We start from the raw sequence: 26,464 nt of genomic DNA on the forward strand, positions 1-26,464 counted from the left end.
GCAGCACACAATGATGAAAAGGGTGATTCGATCAGGGGAGTACTGCAGGGCTCCTCCAGAGCGGTCAAGGCAGCAGAACCATTGCTTTAACATCCCGATAGTGGTTCGATCAGGTTCCTGGTGGTGCTATGGCTGTCATTGTATGCGTGCTGGGCAGGAGTGTTGAGATTGCGGAGGGGTGTCATCAGCCAGGTGGCGAGTGGATAACTCTTGTCTCCGAGCAGCCAGCCGCGAGCTTCATGTGGTGGTTTGAACAGTGCTGGGACTCTGGTCTCACGCAGAATGCATGCATCATGGCTGCTGCCAGGATAGCGGGCATTGATGATGAGGATGCACTGTCTGTGGTCGCACACCAACTGCACGTTCAGAGAGTGGTAGCTTTTATGGTTGCGGAACACCTCTGCATTGTGATGAGGTGCCCGCAGTGCCACGTGGGTGCAGTCAATGGCGCCTTGAACCATGGGGAAGCCTGCTATCCTTGCAAAGCCACATGAGCAATTTTGCTGTTTGTCTCTGGTCATGGGGAATGAGATGTACTCCCGTCTCCTTCTGTACAGAGCGTCTGTGACCTCCCGGATGCAGAAATGGACATCAAACTGCAAAGTTTTTGCAATATCCCCTGTTGAAGCTTGGAAGGAGCCGCTGGCATAGAAATTGAGAGCGACTGTGACCTTAATTGCCACTGAGCGAGATGTCCTGGTCCTGATCTGAGGCTGGAGGTCTGGCTGCAGGAGGTGGCAGAGCTCTGTGATCACCTCCTTGCTGAAGTGGAGCCTTCTAAGGCACTGCTCCTCTGAGAGAAGAAAATAGAACAGCTCTCGGAATACATTGAGAGGGTAAGGCCTCCTGTGGAGAGCCCTGTTGGCCCTCCTCCCTCTGGCCACGTTTTCCACTCTTTCTCTCTGCCTGCGCTGCCTCCGATGGTGACGCTGGAGGGCGAGGCCCCATGCCAGTACAGCCCCCATTAAATGAGGGAAATGTTTCTGTATCAAATGTAACCCAAATGAAAGCGATAAATTTTTCTCAGCCAGAATATTCCTTCAAGTTAAAAATAGTCAAATGGGTCAAAACCAGTCTGCTTGTGTCAAACTGACAAGGCAGCATTGTTTGCTGACAAAAAAAATGAGGTCGTGATCTCGAGACGCAGGAGATCATGGAATTAATGGTTACCGCCACCGCAAACCTCCAGCTCAATCTCGCGGCCGTCGGTACTGCAGTGTATGTACCTTTAAGAGAGAACTACTTTTACAGCTCCTGTATACTGTAGTACTGGCTGTGACCACACCTGTATATAAGCCTTGAGCATGCCTCTGTACCCCCAGTCTTGAGACTACCCTACTCCAGTAAACACCTGTTGATTGTTAAGTTACAGCATCCATGTAGTTATTTGAAAACATCATACTCTCAGAATCACGGATCTAACAGTGGCGATGAGTGTCGATTCGAATCTACCTGCAACTCTGCATTTCCCTTCAAGGATTCGCTCCGGGAGGGCGGTGGAAGAAAGTCGAGGCCAGAAGCACGGGCGTCGACCACGAGCAACCGCCCAGTCGTCCGGCAGAGAGTGAACATCGCAGGGGAGGTTGTTGAGAGCCGGGCTTGGTTCCCCAGCCACGATGATCCAGCAACAGACTGACAACAGGTACAGCGCAGACACTTCCTGGACAGCGGCAGCTGGAGCCGACCGACGGCAGAGAAAAAAGCCGAGCAGCGTCGACGGGGTAAGAGAGAGGGTGAAGCGCACAGGGCGCAGCTGGGGGTTGAAAACCGAGCAGCGTCGAGGAAAAACAAAACAGAGAGAGAGAGGGTAAAGCAGCAGCCGGGCTGAGGACCGAGTGGCGGAAACGGGAAAGGCGCACAGAAAAAAAAACACGCAGAGCACAGCCAGGGCTCAAGGGCTGAACAGTGTCCACGGGGAGAAGAAGGGAGAGCGCAGGAGACGCCATTTTTAGAAGCCGCAGCGGAGAAGAAGGGCGAGCGCGGGAAGAAAGGAAAGCGCGGGAGACGCCATTTTGTGCCAGCGGAGAAGAAGGGAGAGCGCGGGAGACGCCATTTTTGACAGTTAAATCACATCCAGGGATGCCAAAGAGTGGCAGTATCTCTAAGTTCGACAATGAAGTCGAAGATTGGGCGACATATGTGGAACGTATTGAGGTGTACTGCAGGGCGAATGAAGTGCCAGATGCTAGGAAAGCACTGCTTTTGTTGAATTCCATGGGTGCAAAAACTTATGGCTTACTGCAAAACCTAATAACCCCAGAGAAGCCCGTGAATAAGAATTTCAAAAGCATAGTAGAAATCCTACAGGACCACTTAAACCCCACACCGCTGCTGATAGCAGAAAGATTTAAGTTCCACAAAAGGAACCAGCATAAAGATGAAAGTAATGCTGAGTACTTAACGGAACTGCGCAAGCTATCGAAACACTGCCAGTTTGGAGTGGGACTAGCAGATATGTTAAGGGACAAGTTTGTGTGTGGGCTTCAAAGTGAAGGAACCCAGAAACGGCTTCTATCAGAAAAGGATCTTACGCTGGACAAGGCTTTCAGCATGGCAGTATCACACGAAGCAGCCGCAAGGGGCCCGCTGCAGAGATCCAACAGAGACCACAAGAATATGGCACCAATGAAATGTCATATGGAACAGGGAAGTTATCGCTGCGGCAGAACAACACACGACCAGAAGGATTGTTGGTTCAAGGACCAAATGTGCAGACAGTGTGGAAAAGCAGGACACATAGCAAGAGTCAGCAGCTCAGGGAAGAAAACCAACAGCAAGAAATCTCCACAGGAGAAGTACAAAAAGGTACATAAGGTGATGGACATAGTTCAGACGAACAGAAAAGTGATACAGACTCCGGAAGCAAGGAGCTGGGTTGTCTGAAACTACATAAGGTAACCAAAATGGAGGATCACCAGACTATCTGGGCCACACTCAAGATAGACGGAGTCCAAGTGAAAATGGAATTGGACACAGGATCAGCCCTAACAGTCATAAACCAAAGGGACTATAAGCGGCTATTTTCACACATACCCTTGAAAGCTACAGAGATTGTCTTGAAGACGTACATGGGGCAAAAAGTCTACCCCAAAGGAAAAATAAGGGTGAAAATGATATACAAAGGCCAGGAAATACCTAAAATGGACCTATATGTATTGCCAGATGGAGGACCACCACTACTAGGACGTGAATGGATCCGGAAGATACAATTAGATTGGCATTCCATACAGGCACTGAAGGTTGAGGCCAAAAAGGATGACGACGTCACACCTGGACGACTGTCAAAAATGCTAACTGACGCACAAGAAGTGTTCCAGGAGGGACTCGGAACACTAAAAGGCATAACAGCAACGATTAAAATAGCGGAAAATGCAAGCCCAAAGTTTCTTAAGGCCAGACCAGTGCCTTATGCGATCAGACCAGCCGTCGAAGCAGAGCTGGAAGGGTTGGAACGTTCAGGAGTACTGTCCAAAGTAGACTGGAGCGAGTGGGCTACACCCATCGTTCCTGTAATGAAGAGGTCGTTGAGTAATACGCCTGGGGAACCAAAGAAGGTCCGCATCTGTGGTGTTTTTAAGGTGACAGTGAACCCAATCCTTCACATGGTACAATATCTGCTTCCAGGAATTGAGGATATTTTCACCTCGCTATCTGAAGGTAAACGCTTCACCATAATTGATCTAGCCCAGGCGTACTTGCAAATGGATGTAGAAGAAGCCTCGAAACAATACCTCATGATCAACACTCATAAAGGTCTCTACCAATACAACCGGCTGGTGTTCGGGGTAGCATCGGCTCCGGCTATTTGGCAAAGGGCGATGGATCAAGTCCTGCAAGGGATTCCAGGGACCAAGTGTTATTTGGACGACATCCTGGTCACGGGCGAAAATGACAGTGATCACCTCGCCAACCTGGAGAAGGTGCTCACTAGATTAAAGGAATATGGGCTACGAGCTAATCGCCACAAGTGCGAGTTTTTCCAGAAGCAGATCTTGTATTGTGGCCACGTTATCGATGAAGAGGGGTTACATAAGTCCCCTGAAAAGATTGAGGCAGTAGTAAAGGCTCCAGCACCGGAAAATGTGTCACAACTGAGGTCGTTCCTCGGGCTGATAAACTACTACCATAAGTTCTTACCAAATTTGTCTACAGTATTACACCCACTGAACACCCTACTGCAAACAGGGGTACCATGGAAGTGGAATGACGAACGTAAATGAGCTTTCCAGAAGTGCAAAGAATTGATCACATCAAAAGAGGTGTTGGCCCATTTCAACCCAGCACTACCAATTCGTTTGGCATGTGATGCATCACCCTATGATATTGGAGCGGTGCTGTCGCACAAATTCCCAGACGGGTTGGAGAGGCCAGTAGCCTTTGCGTCTCGGTCACTAACCTCAGCCGAGCGCAACTACGCCCAGATTGACAGGGAGGCCCTCAGCCTGGTATGGGGAGTAAAAAAATTCAACCACTATCTGCATGGGCAGAAGTTCACCTTGCTGACTGACCACCAACTACTTGTCTCCATCTTTAATCCAAAGAAGGGCGTTCCGGTGATGACTGCACAACGGTTACAAAGATGGTCCCTTTTTCTAGGGGTGAACCAATATGAAATAGAATATAAAGGCACAAAACAGCATGGAAACGCTGATGGGCTATCACGCCTGCCACTGCCTACTGTGGAGGAAGCACCAGCAGTGGACCCTATCGAGATATTTTATTCGTCAATAATTGAACGATTGCCAGTAACTAACGCAGATATAGAGAAGGAGACCCGCAATGATCCGACACTGCCTCGGGTATATGATTTGACGGTGAGGGGATGGCCAACACATGGCGACTCACTGTTGCCAGCATTCTCATCCAGAAGAGAACAGCTGTGTCAGTATACCAGCGGACAGTGATGTGTGGATCCCGAGTGGTGATTCCACCCAAGTTAAGGGAGAGAGTGCTAAATGAGCTTCATGAAGGTCATCTGGGAGGGGTGAAAATGAAAAGCCTTGCTAGGGCTTATGTGTGGTGGCCGGGGATCGATCAACAAATCGAGGACCTAACCAAGAGCTGCTCAGGATGCCAGAAGGTCCAAAATGCACCACCACATGCCCCTCTACACCCATGGGAGTGGCCCTCCTCTCCATGGCAATGGGTGCATATTGATTTTGCTGGTCCATTCATGGACTCAATGTTCTTAATAGCAGTGGATGCTCACTCGAAATGGCCTGAGGTGATAAAAATGTCCTTAACCACTACAGAGAAAACGATTGCAGTCCTACGGACCATATTTGCCAGGAACGGCTTGCCAGAGCAGATTTGCTCTGATAATGGACCACAGTTTTTGTCCGAAGAATGTCAGAAATTTATGAAAAGGAATGGGGTAAGGCATTACACATCCGCCCCGTATCATCCAGCCACAAATGGATTGGCTGAGAGGTTCGTACAAACCTTTAAAAAGGCGATAAAGGCCATGTGCGATGATGAAATTCCACTACAGCATAAGGTGGGCAATTTCCTATTAGCCCACAGAAATGCGACACATGCAGTTATCAACCAGACCCCGGCCATGATGTTCTTAACCGAAGGTTGAGATCTCGTCTGGATTTGCTCAGACCCAATGTGCGAAGAAATGTTGAGGAAAGACAATTGCAGCACATCAATGAGAAGTTGACAAGGAGCTTCAATGTAGGACAACCAGTCTTGGCCCGTGACTACCGAACAGAGAAATGGCAACCCGGGACGATATGCACAAGGCAGGGACCATTAATGTACACAGTGGATGTCGGGGAGAACATTGTGAGATGCCACGTCGATCAGATCTTAGCGTCACAGGAACGAGTCAACCCTATGTCTCGAGTACCTGGGGATGAACCCGACATACCGGTAGCATCTACCTCAGAACCAGTAGCAGTGGAAACTGATGAACTAACCGACGAAAAGGGGCCAGAATCGCCTCCGCACCAAGAACAAGAACCTCAGGAAAGGCGCTATCCAGAAAGGATCAGGAAGCCGCCCCAAAGACTGAATCTATAAATGGACTATTTTTGTTTAATGTGCATGTTAAAGTGTTAATTGTTATTTGAATAATATGGGTACTGCTAATCTAAAAGGGGAGGAATTGTAGTGTATGTACCTTTAAGAGAGAACTACTTTTACAGCTCCTGTATACTGTAATACCGGCTGTGACCACACCTGTATATAAGCCTTGAGCATGCCTCTGTACCCCCAGTCTTGAGACTACCCTACTCCAGTAAACACCTGTTGATTTTTAAGTTACTTCATCCGTGTAGTTATTTGAAAACATCATACTCTCAGAATCACGGATCTAACAGGTACCAGCGCCGCGCCCGGTCACAAAGCCGGTAGCGCCCCATTGGCGACCCCAGAGGCGCTACCAGGAGGCGCAAAAGTACCCAATTTCTCCCGATTACCTTCTGACTCAGAGGCGAGAGTGCTACCAAATGAGCCACGGCTGACACATTGAGAGAATGGAATCTCTTTCTGTTCCAGAACACCTCCAAGTTGAAGTGAGGGGCTCGTATGTCCACATGTGTACAGTCAAAGGCTCCCTGGACCATGGGGAATCCCACATTCCTGTTGAATCCTAGAGCTCTCTGCCTCTGGCCTTCTCTGGCAATAGGGAATGATATATAGTCATTCTTCAGAGCGTATAGAGCCGCAGAGACCTCGCTTATGCAGAAGTGCAGAGATTGTGATATGTGACTTATAGCACATGTGACAGCCTGGAAGGTTCCAGTAGTATAAAAGTAATTGCCACTGTGACCTTGACTGCCACAGGCAATGCAATGTGCTGCAACGCCTGTGTCTTCGTTCCACGAGGCCACAGATCTCTGTGATGACTTCCTTGGTAAAGAGCAACCTCCTCATGCACTGGTCTTGTGTCAGGTGAATGTCAGAGTACTGCTCTCAGAATACCCTGGGTGGATAGGGCCTCCTGTTGAGAGACCTCCTCGCCCGCCTGTCCCTCGCTCCTGCAGCAGCTGGTGTTACTCTGCCTAGCCTCATCTCCTCCTCCAATTCCTCATGCAGAGCAAGGGGGATCTCCAGAAAAATGACTCCGTAAAGATGTCCAATAAGGTAGAGTAGTGCAGCACTAATTTTTTTAGGTGAAGTCCTGAGAGAATTTCCAGGAAAAATGTTGACAGAGGGGTTGGTGAAGTCTTAACAAAGTGTCCCAAAAAGTCTTCCAATGTGTCTTAAAAGTCCTCTCCAAACGCAGTGTAGTTCGTCAATCTCAGTTAGCAAGTGAACAGTGAAAGCTGAGCATGGAAAATAGAAACATAGGAACAGGAGTACGCAATTTAGCCCCTTGAGCCTGTTACGCCATTCAATAAATAAAGAAAGACTTGCATTTATGTAGCACCCTTCACAACCACCGGATATCACAAAGCGCTTTAGAGCCAATGAAGTACTTTTTGAAGTGTGGTCACTATTGTAATGTAGGAAACGAGGCAGACAATTTGTGCACAGCAAGTGTAAGGTGTTCTTAGATCGCAGAGGTCTCTCTCTCTCTCCAGAGGCCTCTCTCTCTTGCACAGTAAACCTTTGAGTGGTTCGACCCAATCCCCCTTAGATTCTATACACTGGACTTTGAGGCAGGAACTATAATGCAGAGAATACTCTATAAACCAGGTTTAATGAAAACGAAATGTAATTTTATTGCACAAAGGAAAAATTGAAAATAAGCCAATAAGGTACAAGGGAGGGAAAAACAAATCATAATACAATACTGGCTAAGATATATACAGGCATATTATACTTTACAAAAGTCATCCGAAATGGGGAAAACACACGGAACATCGAGGGACAACAACTCATAATTAATTACCCCTTAAATGCCCACCCCCTAAGCTGATCTAGATCAGATTATGAGGGGCCAGAAGCATGCTCACCAATCCAGTTGGAAAGTATAGAGTTTTGAAAAAGGTCTGCGTTTTGATCCTTTCAGGCGTCCTGTTTCCACGTGGTCAGCGGAACGCAGCGGGCTGCGACACACCTTCTTCTCCCTCGAGATGAAGATCACGGACAGGCTGGATGTCAGCGGGCTTGGATGTCGGTGCGGGGAGAGATCAACTTTTTGACCATTTTCGTATGGATTTCGTCGCACAGCCCAGTTGGTTTACCGTTTTCATATAGGTTTCTACCTATCTTTGTCAGCGTACCGGGGTTGGTCGATGATCTCCCGACAGTTACCCTGGGGCTAGATGCTGACTTGATCTCCCATCTCGAACCTCGATCCTCCGTCGTCTCCACTTGAACTCTGCACCGATACCGAAAAGGGCTGCGTTTTTCGATGGCTGGCGATGTAATGATGCTGGTGCCTCCCGATGTCACACCGATAGTTTCTCCGGGTCCCCAGATATACTTCTCAAAAGAGGCCCTTATCTCCCACCAGATCAAGGTTAGTCTTTGTTTAACTTTTGGCGGGCTTGTAGCACAGCGGGGTAGTTATTATGTTTCAAATTACTTTGGGATGACCCTGTATTGATTTTAATGTCCTCTTGATGTCTTTAACGGTTCTTGATGTTCCCCCTATGAATTTAAAACTGTTTTCCTTTGGGTAAACATTTAGATGGCCTTGTGGTAAACCACTGTTATACCTGCCTGTGTGGGTGTTTGTATTCCACTGTGTACATGTCTGTACATGCCTCGGCTGACTCCTCCCACGAGTCCAGGTATAAAGGTGACTGCTCCACAGTCCCTCTGTATTCTGGACTGGTCGACCACTCGAGGCACACCTTCATTCTCTTGTTAATAAAAGCCTGTTAGTTACTCGCTTAACCTCAGTCTTTTGAGTAATTAATAGCGCATCAGGGCCTAGAAATTCAGTGTAGCCACATTTGGGGCGGTAAAGTCGGGCGGGCGCTAAAGTTAGCGCCCGCCGGAAAGTGGAGGCCACTTCGCCGATATTCAGTAGCTTTGGCCAAGGAGTTTGGGCGAGCGCTGAAACTGGCGTTGCACTCCTATCTTTAGGCGCTAAGCCGGCGGTGCAGACTGATAACGCCGAGGCCGGGCGCAGCGCAGGTGCGGTCATGTTTTGGTTGACAGCAGACACCCTGACGCCGGCCAGCTCTTAAAGGGGGAAGGGTCGACTTTGTCTGCTGCCACGCCCTGGATAGTGGAGCCCTGCAGCTAGGCCTGAACACTGCTGGTGGACCCAAATAGCGCCTGAAGCCATGCAGAAGGCCCGTGAACGAGCGCAGCGCTTCTCAGAGCATGCTTTGAGGGTGCTGCTTAGGGGTTTGGAAAAGAAAAGAGAGATCTTGTGCCCGGACAGTGGCAAGAAGGCTCCCAGGAGGCAGTACAGGAGAGCCTGGAGGGAAATCGCCCAGAGGGTCTCAGCCAACAGCGATGTCCCCAGGACTGGTGACCAATGCCGCAAGAAGTACAACGACCTCACTCGGTTGGTCAGGGTGAGTAGCCTTTCCAGTGTCCGCCTCATCCTTGCATGTGCACCTCACATTATGAGCAAAGGGACCTCAAAGGCCTAATGGCCAGCCCTCCTCCCGCAGCTATGGCACTGGCATGATCATCAATAGCACTTTCTGCACTTTACACACTGGCCAAGCTATTCGACCATGGGAGGCAGTGCACACAACAACAGGGCACCACACTGGCCAAGCTATTCGACCATGGGAGACAGTGCACACAACAACAGGGCACCACACTGTACTTAGAGGCCGTCCTTTCTCTTGCAGGCCAAGATGGCGCAGAATCTGAAGAGCCGGACTGTCACCGGGGGAGGCCGTGTCCAGTTCCAGGAGCTCAGTGACCTGGAGGAGCACGTGGCTCGACTCATGCGTGCCCGGGTGGTTGGCCCCGTAGCTATTGGAGATGCCGACCCTGTGCTGGGCCCCAATGGTAAGGACATGACCGTTTGGACCTCTCTCGTTCCCCTTGCGCTTCAGATCTACACCCTTTGCCACTGTCCCACCAATGCGCATAATGCCAACACTCATGCCTCCCTCGCTGACACCCTGTCCTCACTCTAAAGCTACTCTTGTGCCTTCCTGCTTTCAGCTGGTGAGGAGGAGGTCCCTGAAGCTGAGTGTGCCAGTCCCTCGGAAGAGGAGGACGACGAGGACCAAGAGGAAGGCGGCACATCGGGGGAACCCTCATCCGCGCCAGGGGATGGCAATGGAGGGGACACGTCTTGCCTGGAGGAGAGCCAGGGGGAAGTATTGCAGGGGGGTGTAGCTCCTGGGCCCAGTGGCGTCCAGGCACGCGGGAAGGGTCGGGCAGCACGGCTGCCTTCTCCCCAGAAGGGGGAAGTGTTGCAGGGGAGGGCAGTTGCTGGGCCCAGTGGCGTCCAGGCACGCGGGAAGGGTCGGGCAGCACGGCTGCCTTCTCCCCAGAGGGGGGAAGTGTTGCAGGGGAGGGCAGTTGCTGGGCCCAGTGGCGTCCAGGCACGCGGGAAGGGTCGGGCAGCTCGGCGGCCTTCTCCCCAGAGGGAGAGTCCGGCCTCCAGTCCGGAGACGGTCCTCGCCCAGGAGGTGCGCCTCCTTGATGAAATGTCCGCGGACTCGGAGTGGCGCCACACCGAGTTCATGGGGGTTGTGGGACAGTTGCCTCAGGCCATTGAGTCCCTGGCTCATAGTGTGGCCGATTTCGGGGACTCACAGGCCAGGGGTGTCGACCAACTCGCGGCAGCACAGGACACGAGTCGAGAGTTCCTGAGTGGTGCCGTGCAGACACTGGCTGGCCTGATGCGGGCACAGACCAGGGCAGTTCGGGCACTCACTTCTGCCACACTCGCTGTGTCACGGACGCATCGCCAGGGCACCCGCCGCCCTGCTGCAGCACAGCGGTCTGGCCTTCACCAGATTGCTGCGCTTGCTGCAGTGCCAGCCCGGCCGAGTGCCAGTGTCCCTGGCGACCAGCGAGCGCCTGGCATCAGCCAGCTTGCCCCCATTGCTGCAGCCGCCACTGCCACTCCCCCAGCCAAGCTGCGACGAGCTGCTGGTGAGACTGATGCTGCCCAGCCACAGCTGCAGCAGTCAGCAGCCGGCCCCTCCAGGGCCGGACCTCGTCTAGGCCGACCCCCAAGGGCATCTGCCGTCACGCATTGTGCCCCTCAGGAGCCTTCCCCCAGCCTTGCAACACCCACAGGGCCCAGGTTGAGGCGGAGCAACAGGTCGGGCAGGGGCCGGAGAAGCCTGCACAAGGACTCGCCCTCTCGGCACACCAAGTAGAGTGTGTTGCCAACTGTTTTTTTATATGGGGGTGTTTGTGTTCTGTACGGGGGGGTTTGTCTTGGTTAGGCCGAGGATGAAGGCCAATTGGATGGACAAGTTTTGTTATTCCTCCCCAGGTTGTGGGAGTGAGATATGTTTTTGACTGTTTTTTGGGTGTCTTGTCTGTTTTTCTGTTTCATGTGGGAAGGGCCCTGAGTTTGTTAAATAAAGCTTTTTATTTATTCAGCTTGTCCAGGTGTCATGTTTCAAGTGGTTGTTGCGTTAACCGGCTGAGGGCTTGCGGAGCGGCTGCATTCAGGTGCGCTCATTGCCACAAGCCATTCCCTGACAGGGGGCCTAGAAGTGTCGTTCAATAAGCTGCCGGCGGACGGCCCTTGGACCTTGTGGCTCCCTCCTGGGCTGGTACTCCTCCTCCTCCTCATGGTCCTCCTGCACGTCCTCCTGAGGTGGTGGTCCAACGTGAGGTGGCAGTGCCTGAGTCCTGCGGATAGCCAGGTTGTGCAGCATGCAGCAAACGACGACGAACTGGGAGACTCTATCCGGCGAATACTGTAGAGATCCGCCGGAACGATCCAGGCAGCGGAACCGTTGCTTGAGGACGCCAATCGTTTGCTCTATGATGTTCCTTGTGGCTTGATGGCTTTCGTTGTATGCCTCCTCAGCAGGGATCCTGGGCGCGCGGAGCGGGGTCATGAGCCATGTACACAAAGGGTAGCCCTTGTCCCCGATAAGCCATCCCCTTGGTGGAGGCTGTGCCTCGAACATGTCAGCCACAGTAGTCTGGCGCAGGATAAATGCATTGTGGCTGCTTCCTGGAAAGCGGGCATTGACAGCTAGGATGCGCTGCCTGTGGTCACACACCAGCTGTACATTGAGGGAATGGTAGCCCTTCCGGTTGCGGTAATCCTCAGCATTGTCGATAGGTGCCCGCATAGCCACATGCGTGCAGTCAATGGCGCCCTGCACCATGGGGAAGTCGGCGATCCTGGCAAATCCGACTGCACGCTGCTCCTGCCTCGCTAGGGTCATGGGGAAGGAGATGAATTGGTGTCTCCTTGCGAAAAGGGCATCGGTGACCTGCCAGATGCAGCGATGCACGGCGAACTGGGAGATGTTCGCTATGTCCCCAGCAGCGGCTTGGAAGGATCCGCTTGCATAAAAGTTCAGAGCCACCGTGACCTTCACTTCCACCGACAGAGACGTCCTGCACATCAGCTGTGGACGCAGATCTCTGTGAAGCAGCTGGCAGATCTCTGCAACCACCTCCCTTCTGAAGCGCAGCCTCTTAACACAATGCGCGGCAGTCATGGTGAGATAGGACACCTGCTGCCGGTATTCCCTGAGTGGGTAAGGCCTACGTTGCCGACGCCTGATGGCCCCTCTGCGTCTAGGCATGGCTGGCCCTCTCACACGGCGTCTGCGAGCCCTTTGCACATAATGCTGGAACTGAGGGTTGGAACCCCATGCAGCCCCCATAATAAACTTGCAAACAGTGAAATCACAATGAGTCAAATTTCCAAGCTCTGGCCAGAAGCCAAAAATACCTCTCCTATGTTGTCTCAAATCAGTAAGGTCTGTTCCTTGGTCTCCGTCCAGAAATCCAAAGCACTAAAGTCATTGCAGCAAAATGGCTGGCCTTTATAGTTCAGTCTAAGTGCCCTTTAATTAGCGCTCCCTGAGGCCCGCAGGGCCTCTGCTGCGTTCCACTTCACAGTTCTTAACAGCGCCACGCCCACATTGGGCGGGCGCCACTGAATTTCCGGTTTGGGGCGCACAAACAGCGTTGCACGACGAAATGACGTCACAAGCTGCGCGCGCAGCTGAGCGGGCGCAAACACCTTGCGCCGGCGCTAAATGTCAACTGAAGTTGGGCGTAGGCGCAGATCGGCCTGCGCCCGGGCGCTAAGTGCCTAGCGCTCGAAATCTACCCCTCTTATGGCGCTAACGGCTGGCGAACGCAACTGAATTTCTAGGCCCAGGCCTTTATCTACAGGCCGATCTGACTGGATCTGCATCCAATCCATATGTATGTGGTTCTGTCTGGTATCGTTTTCTCCGAAACAGCCTTCCAGAACTTACTGTGGGCTGAATCCACAAAGGCTGTCTGGGGACTGCAGGACCCATTTTAAAGTGTCCCAAAAAGCTGGTCACGGGGTCTGGCGGCCATTTTGTATGCCCCTTTTTCTGGGCTTCTTTTAAAACAGTCTTTAAAATTAAGGCCTCTTCTGCCAATAGACCCTTATAGGACAATATTCAATTTTGCGAATCTTACACAAGCTCCCACGAACAGCAATGTGATAATGACCAGATCATCTGTTTTTAGTGATGTTGATTGAGGGGTAAATTTTGGCCAGCACACCAAGGATAACTCCCCTGCTCTTCTACGAAACAGTGCCGTGTGGTCTTCTATGTCCACCTGAGAGCACAGACTGGGCCTCGGTTTAATGTGTACATTGTCACACAGCACACACAGTGTATACATCGTCACACAGCACACTCTGTGACAATGTATAAGTCCAGTATATCCTTCCTGAGATGTTGTGCCCAGAACTGCTCACAGTACTCCAGGTGTGGTCCAACCAGGGCTTTGTACAGATAGCTGCAGCATGACTTCTAACTCCTTGTGTTCTAGTCCTCTCGATATAAAAGCCAGCATCCCATTAGTCTGTTTGATTATTTTTTGTACCTGCCATGACATTTTAATAAAAACAGAAAATGCTGGCAACACTCAGCAGGTCAGGCAGCATCTATGGAGAGAGAAACAGAGTTACCGTTTCAGGTCGATGACCCTTTAGGTCCAAATTTGATAACCTCATATTTGCCTATATTGAAATCCATTTGCCACAGTTTTGCCCATTCATTTAAGGGTGTAACTCTTTGTAACACCAAAGGTCTGTTTGGTCCCGTTGGAGGGCAAGACCCGATTTCTGATTGGTCCCCTTGAGGACAAGACACACCCAACATTTTGTCTGGAATGTGTAATTAGATCCTGCCTGCCTGAGTAATCAAGTACTTTGCAAAGTGTAATACATTGTGACAGCCAGTTCCATAGCTCAACAGTGCTAACACTACTGCTTTCAGAGAACAGGCAGGGCTCACCCTCCTGGTTTAGGAGCACTCAATTCAATTCAATTCAATTCAAATTGCTTTATTGGCATGACAAGTTACATCTTATGTTGCCAAAGCATCGGAAAACATTCATGTTTGTTCACAAAAATACAGATCTATCCATACAGTGTATAAACAGATATATCCCTGAGTGTATAAATATACTTTCATATAATTTATATATACTCTTATCTTATCTTTAGTGGTTGTCCCTCTGTTTATGGCAAGCTGTAACATAGTGTGCCGCTAGTGTTACGCAATTTCTCTCTTCCCCTAGTAGGTATGGGAGTTTTTGGTCGTCATTCAAATTTCTGAATTCCGGGCATATTTTTGTAAATTTTGGGTAGAAACTCACACTGCCGAGTTCAGATAGGAAGGGGTGAGGCCATGGAGGGATTTTAACATGAGAATGAGAATTTTAAAATCAAAGTGTTGGTGCACAAATTTCCCCCTAATACAAAAGCAAAATACGGTAGATGCTAGAAATCTGAAATAATAGATAATGGGCTGCGTGGGACCTCCAGACAGCTGTGTAGCCGCGCAGCTTAGCGAGCACAGGGGTGATGAGTGAATGGGACTTGCTGGGTGTTAGGATACGTGCAGCAGAGTTTTGGATGAGCTCAAGTTCATTGAGGGTGGAAGATGATGGCTGGTCAGGAGAACATTGGAATAGTCGAGTCCGTCAAAAAGCACATAAATGTGCGGTTTGCGTGTTGTAGGACCAACACAGAATACGCTCTCATTTTAGTAAATTCCTTTATTTATTGCCCATCCCTAGTTGCCCTTGAGAGGATGGTAATGAGCTGCCTTCTTGAACTGCTGCGGCATGGGGCGGGGGCTGGGGTGAGCGTGGAGAAGGCAAACGTGGTGCAGGCGTAAAGGGGGTGAGGGTGGAAGAACATGATCCAGGACTAACAGAGAGCAGGAGAACTTGATCTATCTTCCCTGGATCATGTTCTTCCTCCCCTCCGCTCTGTTCTCACCGTGCTCCGCCGCCAACAAGTTCCTAACCTCCCCCCCGAGCTCCTGACCTCACCAGCCCCCCCCAGCTCCTGACCTTCTCCCCCCCGAGCTCCTCTTTCTTGCCCTTCATGATCTCCTCACTCCCCCTCCGATCTCCCCTCTCTCTTCCCCTCTCCAATCTCCTCTCTATCTCCTCTCTCTCCCCTCCGATCTCCCCTCTCTCTCCCCCCTCCAATCTCCTCTCTCTCCCCCCTCCAATCTCCTCTCGCTCCCCCCTCCAATCTCCTCTCTCTTTCCCCCCTCCAATCTCCTCTCTCTCCCCCTCCAATCTCCGCTCTCTCCCCACTCCGATCTCCTCTCTCTCCCCCCTCCGATCTCCTCTCTCTCCCCCCTCCAATCTCCTCTCTCCCCCCCCCTCCGATCTCCTCTCTCTCTCCCCCCTCCAATCTCCTCCCTCTCCCCCCTCTGATCTCCTCTCTCTCTACCCCCCTCCGATCTCCTCTCCCCCCTCGGATCTCCTCTCTCTCCCCCCATCCGATCTCCTCTCTCTCTCTCTCTCTCTCTCCCCTCCTCTGATCTTCTCTCTCTTCCCCCTCCGATCTCCTCCCTCTCTCCCCCCCTCAAATAAGAACATAAGATCATAAGAAATAGGAGCAGGAAGAGGCTATTTGGCCCTTCGAGTATGCTCCGCCATTCAATAAGATCATGGCTGATCTTCTACCTCATCTCGCTTTCCTGAACTAACCTAATATCCCTTGATTTCCTTAATATTAAAAATCGATCGATCTCTGTCTTGAATATACTCAACGACTGAGCCTCCACAGCCCTCTGGGGTAGAGAATTCCAAAGATTCACCACCCTCTGAATGAGGAAAGTTCTCCTCATCTCAGTCCTAAATGGCTGATCCCTTATTCTGAGACTGTGACTTCTGGTTCTAGACTCCCCAGCCAGGGGAAACATTTTCCCTGCATCGATCCTGTCAAGCCCTGTAAGAATTTTATGGCCTAGAAATTGGGTTTTGGCTTAGCCAGGGCTTTAGCGCCGGAAGTTAGTGCCGGCGCTAAGTCCCCCTGCGCGCGGCAAAAATTCAGTAGCGCCGCGCCCAAACGGCTGCCGGCGCTACTGAAGGGTCTTAGCGCCTGGAAAAGGGCGCTAACTGCCGTTTGGCACCGCAATTCCGGCGCTGCGGCACCCGATGTGGTGCGGCAGGCTGGGGAAGTGCAGGCCTCCTCCTTCCGTTAAGGAGGAGCTGCCTGCACCCGGCCGCGGCCAGCGCAAATCTGTTTAAAAATGAGCCCGGCACCTCGGACAAGTGCCAGGCTTGCATCTGTTCCGGGGGGGGGGGGGAGAAGTCCGGGGAGGGAGCTGCGGGCAGGCGGCTGGCGGGAAAGCGGCCGGCCGCCGCGGGGCCTTTAATGCGCCGGCGCAAACACATGTTGGACTCTGTTGCCAGAGTCTTAGTTGCGGCTGCCACGGGCGAGGCGGCCGCAACTGAATTTCGGTGCTGGGGCCCGTCGGCATGGCAACCGGGACGCTGCGCACACCGATGACATCATCGGTGCCGGCGCAGCGCTACCGGTGCAACGCCGCTTTAGGGCCCCAGGGAATTTTTCAACTGGCCATAACTCTGGCGCTAGTCCCTCTAGCGCCTCAAAAGCGGCGCTAAGGCTAGTGAATTTCTAGGCCTATATCTTTCAATGAGGTCACCTCTCATTCTTCCAAACTCTAGAGAATATAGGCCTAGTCTACTCAATCTGCCCTCATAGGACAATCCCCCAATCCCAGGAACCAGTTTTTTGAGGATATAACTGGCAAAATAGATAAGGGAGAACCAGTGGACGTGGTGTATTTGGACTTTCAGAAGGCTTTCGATAAGGTCCCGCATAAGAGATTAGCGTGAAAAGTTAAGGCACATGGGATTGGGGGCAAGGTACTTGTTAGATCCGTGGTTAAGTGGATAAATAATTACACGGATGCTGTACATAAACAAATAACAGGTCTTTACTGGAGGAGGGTGATCTCTAGACTGGGGTACAGAGGCATGCGCACAGCTTATATACCGGTGTGGTCACTGCCGGTACTACAGTATACAGGAGCTGTAAAAAGTAGTTCTGACTTAAAGCACATACACTACAGTACTGACTTGGGTAAAGAACTGGTTGGCAGACAGGAAGCAAAGAGTTGGAATAAATGGCTCTTTTTCCGAGTGGCAGGCAGTGACTAGTGGGGTACCGCAGGGATCGGTCCTCGGACCCCAGCTATTCACAATATATATAAATGATCTAGACGAGGGAACTAGATGTAATATCTCCAAGTTTGCAGACGACACAAAGCTGGGTGGGCATGTATGCTGTGAGGAGGATGCCGAGAAACTCCAGTATGATTTGGACAGGTTGGGTGATTGGGCAGAAGCATGGCAGATGCAGTATAATGTGGATAAATGCGAGGTTATCTACTTTGGTGGCAAAAACAGGAATGCAGATTTTTATCTGAACGGCAATAGATTGGGAGAAGGGGAAGTGCAACGAGACCTGGGTGTCCTTGTGCACCAGTCGCTGAAGGTAAGCATGCAGGTGCAGCAGGCGGTTAAGAAGGCAAATGGTATGTTGGCCTTCATAGCGAGAGGGTTCGAGTACAAGAACAAGGATGTCTTGCTGCAGTTGTACAGGGCCTTGGTGAGACCACACCTTGAGTATTGTGTGCAGTTTTGGTCGCCTTATCTGAGGAAGGATGTTCTTGCCATGGAGGGAGTGCAGCGAAGAGTCACCAGACTGATACCTGGGATGGCAGGAATGACGTATGAGGAGAGATTGGGTCGATTGGGTTTATACTCGCAGGAGTTTAGAAGAATGAGAGGGGATCTCATTGAAACTTATAAAATTCTAACAGGACTGCACAGACTGGATGCAGGAAGGATGTTCCCGATGGCCGGGGAGTCCAGAACCAGGGGTCACAGCCTAAGGATAAAGATTAAGCCATTTAGGACAGAGATGAGGCGGAGTTTCTTCACCCAGAGAGTGGTGAACCTGTGGAATTCTCTACCACAGAAGGCAGTGGAGGCCAATTCATTAAATATATTCAAGAAGGAGTTGGATATATTTCTTAAGGCTAAAGGGATCAAGGGATATGGGGAGAAGGCAGGGACAGGGTACTGACATTGGATGATCAGCCATGATCTCATTGAATGGCGGAGCAGGCTCGAGGGGCCGAATGGCCTACTCCTGCTCCTATCTTCTATGTTTCTATGAACCTTTGTTGCACTCCCTTTATGGCAAGTATATCCTTCCTTAGTTAAGGGGACCAAAACTGTACACAATACTCCAGGTGTGGTCTCACCAGGGCCCCATATAATTGCAGTAAGACGTCTTTACTCTTATACTCAAATCCACTTGCAATAAAGGCCAACATACCATTTGCTTTCCTAATTGCTTGCTGTACCTGAATGTTAACTTTCAGTGCTTCGTGTACAAGGACACCCAGGTCCCTCTGAACACCAACATTTCCCAATCTCTCACCATTTAAAAAATATTCTGCTTTTCTGTTTTTCTCCTACCAAAGTGGATAACTTCACATTTCTCCACATTATATTCCATTTGTCATGTTCTTGCCCACTCACTTAGCCTGTCTATATCCCCTTGAAGCCTCCTTGCATCCTCCTCACAACATATTCCCACCCAGCTTTGTATCATCAGCAAACTTGGATATATTACATTTGGTCCCCTCATCCAAATCATTGATGTAGATTGTGAATAGCTGAGGCCCAAGCACTGATCCTTGTAGTACCCCACTAGTTACAGCCTGCCAACCCAAAAATGACCCATTTATTCCTACTCTGTTTACTGTCCGTTAACCAATCCTAAATCCATGCTAGTATATTACCCCCAATTCCATGAGCCCTAATTTTGTTTAATAACCTCTTGTGTGGCACCTTATCGAATGCCTTCTGAAAATCCTTATTACCCATTATAATTTCTCCTGCCTCAGCCTGTAAGGGACCCTCTCCTCTCTCTCCCCTCTCTGATCTCCTCTCTCGACCCCCCTCCGATCTCTTCTCCCCCCCCATCTCCTCTCTCCCCCCCGCCGATCTCCTCTCTCAATCCATCCAATCTCCTCTCTCTCTCCCCTCCTCCGATCTCCTTTCTCTCTCCTCCCCCCGTCCGATCTCCTCTCTCTCCGCCCTCCCTCTGATCTATTCTACCAAATGGGCACGCATGTGCATGGAGTCAAAAATGCGTTGCAAATAATCACTCAGTTCATTTAATCGATGTAATTGTGTTTGTAATTTTTTACTTCTGTCTACAATGCTGGCAATGCTGCCTATCTTTGGGTCATCTGAGTCCAAGGCTTTTGTTTTGGCAAGTAGAGCTCTTGCCCCTTCGGGGTATAAATTGGTTCTGTATCACCTTAAATTATTTTTTGAAAACCTCCCACTGATCTTCTATCGTTTTACTCATTAACAGATTTGCCCAGTTTACTGTGGACAGTCTCTGTATCACCCCACTGAAGTCAGCCTTACCTAAATCTAGAATCTTAGTCGCTGTTTCGCGCTTCTTCCTTTCAAACACAACATTGAACTCAATCATATTAGGATAAGTATTAGATAAATCATGGAATCATAGAAATTTACGGCACAGAAGGGGGACATTCGGCCCATTGTGTCTACGCCGGTTGAAAAAGAGCTATCCAGCCTAATCCCAGTTTCCAGCTCTTGGTCCATAGCCTTGTAGGTTACGGCACTTCAAGTACATATCCAAATATTTTGTAAACATGAAGGTTTCTGCCTCTACCACCCTTTCAGGCAGTGAGTTCCAGACCCCCACCACCCTCTGGGTGAAAACATTTCTCAATTCCCCTCTAAACCTCCGACCAATTACTTTAAATCTATGCCACCTGGTTATTGACCTCGCTGCTAAGGAAAATAGGTCCTCCCTATCCACTCTATCTAGGCCCCTCATAATTTTATACACCTCAATTAAGTCTCCCCTCAGCCTCCTCTGTTCCAAAGAAAACAACTTCAGCCTATCCAATCTTTCCTCATAGCTAAAATTCTCCTGTCCTGGCAACATCCTCGTAAATCTCCTCTGTACCCACTCTAGTGCAATCACATCTTTCCTGTAATGTGCTGACCAGAACTGTACGCAGTACATAAGAACATAAGACGTAGGAGCAGGAGTCGGCCATTTGGCTCCTCGAGCCTGCTCCGCCATTCAACAAGATCATGGCTGATCTTCTACCTCAACTCCACTTTCCCGCACTACCCCCATATCCCTTAATTCCCAATAATGTATTGACCACTGTCTTGAATATCCTCAACGACTGAGCATCCACAGCTCTCTGTGGTGCTCTAGCTGTGGCTGAACTAATGTTTTATACAGTTCTAGCATAACCTCTCTGCTCTTACATTCTATGACTCGGCTAATAAAGGAAAGTATCCCGTATGACTTCTTAACAACCTTTGTCTACCTTTTTTTTATTTGTTCCTGGGATGTGGGCATCGCTGACAAGGCCAGCATTTATTGCCCATCCCTAATTGCCCTTGAGAAGGTGGTGGTGAGCCGCCTTCTTGAACTGTTGCAGTCCGTGTGGTGAAGTTACTCCCATAGTGTTGTTAGGGAGGGAGTTCCCGGTTTTTGACCCAGCAATGATGAACAGCAGTATATTTCCAAGTCAGGATGGTACATAACTTGGAGGTGCTGGTGTTCCCATGCGCCTGCTGCCCTTGACCTTCTAGGTGGTAGAGGTCGCGGGTTTGGGAGGTGCTGCCGAAGAAGCCTTGGCGAGTTGCTGCGGTGCATCTTGTAGATGGTACACACTGCAGCAACGGTATGCCGGTGGTGGAGGGAGTGAATGTTTAAGGTGGTGGAAGGGGTGCCAATCAAGCGGGCTGCTTTGTCCTGGATGGTGTTGAGCTTCTTGAGAGTTGTTGGAGCTACACTCATCCAGGCAAGTGGAGAGTTTTCCATCACACTCCCGGCTTATGTCTTGTAGATGGCGGAAAGACTTTGGGGAGTCAGAAGGTGAGACACTCGCCGCAGAATACCCAGCCTCTGACCCGCTCGTGTTGCCACAGTATTTATGTGGCTGGTCCAGTTAAGTTTCTGCTCAATGGTAACCCCCCAGGATGTTTATTGTGTATTCCCTTGTCTTTTCAGCCCTCCCCAAATGCATTACCTCACACTTCTCTGGATTGAATTCCATTTGCCACTTTTCTGCCCACCTGACCAGTCCATTGATATCTTCCTGCAGTCTACAGCTTTCTTCCTCATTATCAACCACACGGCCAATTTTTGTATCATCTGCAAATTTCTTAATCATGCCCCCTACATTGAAGTCTAAATCATTGATATATACCACAAAAAGCAGGGGACACCTAATACTGAGCCCTGTGGAACCCTCCTGGAAACAGCCTTCTCATCACAACAACACCCGTCGACTATTACCCTTTGCTTCTGTTATGCTGTTAACTAAATGTAGCTTATTGCTCATTATTAAATCTAATATAGCCTGCCCCTTATTGCTTCTAGAACATATTGTTGCTGAAAACTATCCTTAACACTCCAGAAATTTACTACCTTTCTGACACCAGCTCGTCTGATTATCCTAATTTATTATATGGAAGTTAAAATCCCCCATTAAAACCACTCTGCCTTTACTGCACGCTTGTCTAATCTCTGCATGAATACATTCTGCCATTTCATAGCTGCTACCAGGGGCCTATACACAACTCCCACTACAGTCTTAAGTCCTTTTCTATTTCTTAATTCTACCCATAATGTCTCCACCTGCTTACCTCTATCGTTACATCACCTCTTATCATAGCATTTCGTTTTTAATCACTAATGCTACTCCTCCCCCTATCCTTCCTGTAGACTTTGTAACTTGGTATAGTCAGTTCCCAGTCCTGATGGTCTTGACTACCATGTCGTACCCTCTAAGTTGAAGATTCATTCAATTTGTTCCTTATACTCCGTGTATGCTTTAAGTAGCGATCGAAATCCTCAGAGACAACTTGATTATTCCTGTTCAGCTGGTTATTGTTAGGAGAGGTTGTTAAATGAAGCGTTACCTACCAAAATGGCGTGCAGCCTCTTTAATGAGCACTAGCAGGCAATTTAATTGTCAATCAGCCCCTTAATGATCCTCCGGGCAGCCGTTCCTAGCACGTGCTTTGACTCCTTTACCGAGATGGCGTCTTGCGCTAAACAAAACCAGCATTGCAGCTTAAGACCCACCCCTTTCCATCTTGGAGGCTCTATAGCACCTAAAGTATCTTGGGAAAATCGTCCTCATGTTCTTTTGTTCTTTTTGATCTTTTTCAGGTAAGCCCTCAGATTGTCTCCTGACCTGATAGCTTTTGAGCAGAGCTTTCATATTGATCGGGGCTTTGTCGCAGGGGATGAGGCTGCCTTAGAACGCCCCATTGTGCCACTAGCATTTGTTTACCTGTACGTAAATCGCAGCCTAAGATGCAGAGTGATTAGAGTAATGCATTGAAGAAAAAAGGGCACAGGACAAAGATGCGATTTTGTTTTGTTAAATTTTATTTTATTTTAAATATTACTGAGGGACTTTTATATTTGACACTTAGGGTTGCAGGAAAGCAATAGCTCTTTTACTCGCTCCCCTGCGACTCTAACAAGACTGTCTTGATTGGAGGGCTAGGAAAAGACCTCCATCGACCCCATCCACCCTTACCCTGAACATCAGCCCCTCAAACCCCTACCCCCCCCCCCAACCCACTAGTAATGCTAACTCCTGGGGGAGGCAAAAAACCAAAGCAAAAAACCTGCGGCCAATTGCAGGAAAAACTTTGGGAAATTCCTCCCCGACCCCCATAAGAGCAGTCAAGCAAAGCTCCAGGAGACCATGGTTACCCATGATGCATTACTAGCAAACTTACTTGAACCCTCCCACCCAATAACATGCCCCCATAGAGGAATCAAAATCAGACCAAATTAATGCAGGGCATGTCACTAAGGGCAGCAACTGTAAAGAAATAAATACTTTCTACCTACCTAATTTTTATACTTACCTTGATACTTCTAACCTACTTTACAGACTCATCTCTATACTTCCTGCTTACATAATGTGTAGGCTTGTCTCTATTTTTTTATTTTATTGATTCATGGGATGTGGGCGCAACTGGCAAAGCCAACATTTATTGCCCATCGCTAATTGCTCTTGAGTAGGTGAGCCGCCTTCTTAAACCACTGCAGCAGTCCGTGTGGTGAAGGTCTTTTTTTGTAGCGGTTTTGTACAGTTGAGTGGCTTGCTAGGCCATTTCAGAGGGCAGTTAAGAGTCAACCACATTGCTGTGGGTCTGGAGCCACATATAGGCCAGATTGAGTAAGATTTCCTTCCCTAAAGGTTAGCTTCTATTCTTCTTCCTTACTGTGTAGGCTTGCCTTATGCATTTTAGTATCTTATTCAAAGCTACTACACCTAATCCTTTCCTAATTTAAAATAGTTTTATATCTTGCCAGGTCCTAGAGTCTTTCCAAAATTAAGAGCCCTAACTACCTGCCCTCAGAGGTCTATGTTTATGGATTATCCTTGTCACCTTGTTTGTGGGGATTATGACTGTATTACCAACACTGGCAAGAGTATTATTTTAGACTCCAGTTTAAGACTATCAAGTCAAACTGTAGAATAAAAGAAAATGGAATACAACGACAAGAGTAAGTGGGGAATTTGCGCCATACAAAGTGATAGGCGGCACTGCAGGCAGTGGGTTTCCTTTATCCGTTACCATCTTGAGGTTATGCAGCTGATGGTATGCCAATTGTGGAGGTTCTGTTATCCCAAGTCTCCCTGAAAGCAGATCAAAGAGATGTGATTTAGAAACCATACATTACATTCAGTTGAATCCCACCACAATACATAAAAAAGATTCTAAAGAAAAGAAAAATGGATTAGTAATGAAAGCTACCAGCAGGAATTTCATAGGCACAGCACTGCCCAGGAAAGCTCAATCTGCATCTGTCTAATCTTCCCAAGAATGTCTGAATACCCCAGCTTAAATGGCTAACCTTTAGCAAAGGAGGACATAATATCCATGTTCTACGGTGCGTCTCCTAGTTTACTCCCAAACTAGTTTATTCTCTACCTATTACATCCCTACAAAGATAGGTGTGTTAGCAAGTTGTGAGGAGGACACAGAGGCCTAGAAATTCAGTATCGCCCCGTTTGGGGCGCCAGCCTTGCCAGGGCGCTAAAAGTAGCGTCCCGGAAGCATTCGCAGCCGCCTGCCGGAAATTCAGTGGTAGCGCCCCAAAGGGAAGCGCGGCGCTACTGGAGGCGCCCACGCATCCCTCTTGGGGCGCTGCGACTTCTGCTCCTGTTTCTTATCTTCTTATGTTCAGGACTACTCTTTACTAGTGACTGAGGGTGTAAATGGTACCCAATGAGTGACAAGTAAAGAGCCAACGCAAAAATCCTTGCAACAATTAAGAAACTCCCGACAGATATTAATCTATCCCGTCAGTGCCTCCAGTAACAGGCAGCAGATTATCGAGTGACGCATGTGCTCCTGGCGCTTGGCGGTAGCCACATTCTTCCCACACTGAGCCAAGGTGGGCAGCGGGGATGGACCTCCCTCTGAGAGCACCCCGGCCCTGTTGTCATGCGGAGATCCTCCTTGTGCTGCTATTGAGCTCGGGCCCCCTCTGAGGTGGCGAAGCTGTTGGTTATCAGCAGGTGCAATGTGACCAAGTCCTATCTCAGCCATGGATGGCACAACCCTAAAGTGCCCACGAACCAAGTCCAAGGCAGGATCCCATCCGTGGGTACGGAGCCAGTGGGGTTTGGGCATCCCTGACTAGGGAATAGCAAACCGCCGATCGGAAAAGGTCTCTCCCTGTCACACTCTTGCTCCTTTTTCTCCTTAAAGAAATTCATTTCTTTCCCAGGGCCAGTCAAGATGCTCCCTTACCCCCTTTTCTTCGCCCAACTGGCTTGACGCTTGTTGTGTGGGTACAGGGGCACAGATGCCAGCTCCCAGGCTTTTGACCCCCCCGTCCACCCCCATCAAGGGTCAGGGACTATGCAAGTGTGACTATCCCCCTGTACGATTATCCACCCTCCCCTGTCCCCCAAGATGGGGCAATACCTCCGCCTCCGCTTGGCACCTCCCCCATCCACCCTTAATGATTTTCATAGCAGCAACACCAGACACCTTGTGGGAAACCCCTTGTCCTGGTGTACCTGCAATGAAAATAAGGGGCTGGGGTGTCACAGAGGGAGGCCCTTTCTGGTTGGCAGCTTGCTGCTCCCCACTCGAGGATGCCTGGACCCTTTTGCCTCTGTAGCCACAGGTAGAACCCTACCAGGGGCTTGCTGGGTGGGCACCTTAAGGGACGGACGTCCCGTCCACCCATGCCTGGGATGGTGTTGGTCCAAGAACCCGCTGAAGCCCAGCACCTCCGTCAGCTCCAAAAAGGAGTCAGGCAACCGAGCTCGATGACGGCGCTTGAGGGATCCTCGCGTGACACAGAACTGGGGTGCCAATGGAGCAAGGCTTATTCCCGCTGCCTCCTAGGCTCAATGCCAGAAGGATGCAGTTGTACTGCGCTGTATGGCAAGTAATCGCATGTGCTGCACTGTATGGCATGTAATCGTGTGTGCTGCGCTGTATGGCATGTAATTGTGTGTGCTGCGCTGTATGGCATGTAATCATGTGTGCTGCGCTGTATGGCACATAATGTTTACTCTGATAATGTTTACTCTGCTAATGTTTACTCTGCTAATGTTTAGTCTAAATGTTCACTCTGATAATGTTTGCTCTGACAATGTTTACTCTGATAATGTTTACTCTAAATGTTTACTCTGACAATGTTTACTCTGATAATGTTTACTCTGATAATGTTTACTCTGATAATGCTTACTCTGACAATGTTTACTCTGATAATGTTTACTCTGATAATGTTTACTCTAAATGTTCACTCGGATAATGTTTACTCTGACAATGTTTACTCTGATAATGTTTACTCTAAATGTTTACTCTGACAATGTTTACTCTGACAATGTTTACTCTGATAATGCTTACTCTAAATGTTCACTCTGACAATGTTTGCTCTGATAATGTTTACTCTGATAATGCTTACTCGAAATGTTCACTCTGATATAATGTTTACTCTGATAATGTTTACGCTGAAAATGTTTACTCTGATAATGTTCACTCTGAT

This window comes from Somniosus microcephalus, chromosome 12, assembly GCF_052327205.1.
Source record: "Somniosus microcephalus isolate GS21.2 chromosome 12, FLI_Smic_1.0, whole genome shotgun sequence".
Taxonomy (NCBI): Eukaryota; Metazoa; Chordata; class Chondrichthyes; order Squaliformes; family Somniosidae; genus Somniosus; species Somniosus microcephalus.